The sequence below is a fragment of the Colobus angolensis genome, unplaced genomic scaffold (assembly GCF_000951035.1).
Source record: "Colobus angolensis palliatus isolate OR3802 unplaced genomic scaffold, Cang.pa_1.0 Scaffold21, whole genome shotgun sequence".
NCBI lineage: Eukaryota > Metazoa > Chordata > Mammalia > Primates > Cercopithecidae > Colobus > Colobus angolensis.
In genome coordinates this window covers 868377-872488 of record NW_012115266.1, presented here as the reverse complement: position 1 = coordinate 872488, position 4112 = coordinate 868377, and positions in this window count along the sequence as shown.

Here is a 4112-nt window from a genome sequence, read left to right as displayed (position 1 = left end):
AAATGACGAGTTAATGGGTGCAGCACACCAACATGGCACATGTATACATATGTAACAAACCTGCACGTTGTGCACATGTACCCTAGCACTTAAAGTAAAAAAAAAAAAAGAAAAAGAAATGGGGTTTTGCCATATTGTCCAGGCTGGTCTCGAACTCCTAAGCTCAGTGATTTGCCTATCTCAGCCTCCCAAAGTGCTAGGATTACAGGCGTGAGCCACTGCGCCTGGCCTGCCTTTCTTATTAGGTAATTTGTAAAATTCCAGTTAAAATCAGCAAAGGCAAGAGAGAGGTGTTACACACCTTCACGTTAACAAAATTGTTTTGAAATGAGAAAAGCAGGTGCCGGGGAGGATGTGATGAAGCCCACGCTCACGCAGGCACCAGCAGGTTCACACGTGTGAAGCACGCATGTGCCCAGGAAGGGCTGGTTAGCATGATTATCATATCCAGTTGGTGGTAACTGTAAACTGGAACAGGACAGAGGGAAAACAATACAGAAATAACAACTACTGACCCAGGGCCATGAACGGGTGCGCAGCTCCAAAGCTCATGATTCTAGGCCTAAACACCGATCCCAAGGAAACAGCCTCCCCGCCGCGTGCAACGAGACCTCTGCTGAGACAGACCTGCTGATGGTCATCGTCCACGTCCTGTTATTTCAATGCTCGTCCTTGCTCACCCCGCCCCAGCCCACCGAAACTTCCACATTTCCCCACCGGTCAAGCTCTTGTGCTGGGGGCTTTGTGCTTTCTTGAAGCAACTTCCCCAACCCCAGGTTTTCCCTCCACCCGTGCTCAGACCGCCCCCCTCAGGAAGGTCAGAGCTGACCCTGGTGTCCACAGAGGCACCTGCCCAACACCCCCACACTCCTTTGCCTGTGTGTTTTTCTCCAGAGCACTTATGCCCACCCAACATGGTCCATCTCATGGTTAGTTACTGTTGATTTGGTTTATTGTTCTGTAGTCCCTCAACTACAGAATGCCAGCTCCTGAGGATGGGGACTTGTTCACCGCTGCATCCTCAGCACCCAAAGGAGAATCTGGCAGGCAGGAAATGCTCGGTGGATGTTTGTTGAATGAATAAATGATGCTGACAGTGGAGACCGTCCAAACGTCTGAGCCAGTTAGCGTGCAGACACTCAACCCACCATGTGGAAACATGGGAACCCACTGAGAGGGAAATCCAGAAGTGGACACACACCTGTGGCAATGAATTAAATCCATGTGAATGTGTTCACAGACTTTGCAAGGAGCACAGACACAGGGCACGAGAGGACAGAGGACACGTTCTCCCTTCCTGTCACTGAGATCTGAGCAGCCCAGGATGAAACTATCCATTTAGCAAGACCATACAAGAAAATCAAACGGCCCATGCACTGCTTTGGTCTGCGCCCTTGCTGGCAGGAGGGTGGGGACTGGCCAGGCCTGGCTCTGGTCAGCCACCGCGTTGGCATGACCCTGCCAGTGGCCTGTCATTTGTCTGTCTGTCCTGGGTCTCTCGGTGGTGTGGCAGTCCTCGGCTGGATAGCACCCAAAGTCCTTTTCATTTCCAACAAGGTTCAACAGGGTAGGTAGCTTCCTTTGAGTTGAGTTGCCCGGCCAGGGCAAGGCTGGTGCGGGCCCAGCCAGGTCCCATCTGTGAGTTAGAAGCAGGCAGGAGGGTGAAATTCCTGGTCCAGCCCTGAGGTGAGTCTCCTTACGGAGGCACTGAATGGAACAAGGCATGAGAATTGTAACGCAATGGTCAGGATCCTTCTGGGGGGACTGCTGTAAACACCTGCTTGGCATCTAAAGCAGACTGTGGGTCTCCAGTGAACAGAAGGCATGCCTATCGCTCTGCCTAGAGCATGTGCAAGTTTCATGATCTTCACAGTGACACAAGGGACAGGGACCTTTGGAATAGTATTATGAGACCTGAAAAAAATAGCATGTGGGTGTCAGACACACACCAGGGTTCAGTGGATCATTACATAATCATTATCATCATTTTTATCATCCTTATCTCCATCCTGGCAACACTGGATGCTCTTATTATTAATATTATTTTGCATTGAGTATTAATTATTAATATTATTAACTAATATTAATTATGTTAACATTGTTATGCATTGTTAATATTGTTAAGATTCATATTTATTATTAATATTTTGCACTGACAAATGATAATTATATATTAATATTATTTTGCATTGACAAACGTGGATTGTATGTTAATATTATTTTGCATTGACAAGTAGTAATTGTATATTAATATTATTTTGCACTGACAAATGGTAATTGTATATTTATGTGATGCTTTGATATCTCCTGTGAGCAAGGAGATGGATATGTTAATAGCTTGATTGAATCATTCCCTGTTGTATGTGTTTATCAAAACATTACACTGCACCCCACTGGACCCTTGAATCTCATCATCTGATGGTGGGCTTTGAGCCAACAGAGAAGAGTGGGGTGGCTGCTTCTGGAAGCCTATCTTCTGATGATTGTAGGTGGAATTATCCTAGCAGCTCTCTTTCCCATTCTTAGAATATGTCTGAGTTCTGAGAGCAATATGGCAAGGCTGAGGAGAATCCTTTGAGGGCCCAACTGTCCTGACTTCAAGATCCTGGCACCTCCTTGGAGTTGACTTAAGTACACACAAAGATCTGTGCACAGATGTGTGTAGAGGCTGTATTCTTAATCACCCCAGACTAGAAACAACCCAAATGTCTTTCAACTGAAAACTATTGAGCAAACGGTGGTACATCCATTCAATGGAATATTACTGAGCCATGAAAAAGAACAAGCCAAATGGATGGTCCAAAATGCATCGTGCTGAGAAGCTGACTCAAAGGCTGCATGCTGTATTATTCCATTTATATGATGCTCTGGAAAAGGCAAGACTGTAGGGGCAGGAAACAGGTTCCATGTTTCCCCGGAGCTGGGGGAGGGGGAGCAGTGTGAGGAGTTTTTTGTGGTGATGAGGCTGTCCTTGATCTCAACTGTGGCAATGGGTACACAGCTGTGTTTGTCAAACTCACATAACTGTACACTTTAAAAGGGTGAATTTTATTGTATGTAAATCTTACTCTAATAAAAGTGTTTAAAATAACAACATCATATGAATTTACTGACAAAAAAAAAGAAAAAGTCCATGTAAAAGCATTTGTCTTTGTCTTAGAATTTTGGTTGCAAGTGACAGAAGTCCTAACCCTTCTGCAAAACTGGGAACATGCCGGCTCATGTAACAAGAGAACCCAGCTGTAGACCCCAGGCACCACACGACTGAGGTGACAATGATGGCATCAGAACACCATCTCTACGCATCTGCTGTCTCTATGCTGGCTTCACTTTCAGGCCAAAGCGAGGGACTTTTGTGATTCTGATGGGAAGGGACTCTATGTTCTGACCACTCTGGCCGAAATCCCAGGTACAACTCTCATTGGTACAGCTTGGGTCATGTGGCCATCCCTGGGCCAATCAGAGGGAAGAATATTTTTTCTTGTTAGAAAGGAATGAGCTCACAAGTCATGGGAAGACTCACAGGAAGCTTAAATGCATATTGCTGGATAGAGAAACCAATCCGAAAAGGTGACTTTCTCTATGATTCCAACTACGTGACTTTCTGGAAAAGGCAAACTATGGAGATGGTGAAAAGGTCAGTGGTGGTCAGTGGTTGCCAGGGGTTATCAGGGAGGGAGGGCTGGACAGGTGGAGCACAGGATGTTTAGGGCAGTGAAACTCTTCTGTAGGATACTGGCAAGGTGGGCGCATGTCCCCATACCATTTGTCAGATTTCATGGAACGTACCCCACCAAGTGTGAGCCCTCAGGTAAGCCAGGAGCCTTAGTCTCATAATAAAGTAATCCCAGGGGCTCCTCAGTTGGGACAAAGGAGTTGATCAGCGTGGCCAGAGGGACGCCTGGTACCTGACACCCGGCAGCAAGGTGAGATGTTCGCAACAGGGGAAACCGCGGGTAGCGGGCGGAGTGGAAACTCTCTGCACTGTCTTCTCAAATGTTTTGTAAACCTAAAACTGCCAGAAAAAAGTAAAGTTAAAATTAACTTTAAAAACAAGACGAAGTGGGAGGGATGTTGGACAGGCAAGGGACAAAGGGTCAGCACAAGTGCGC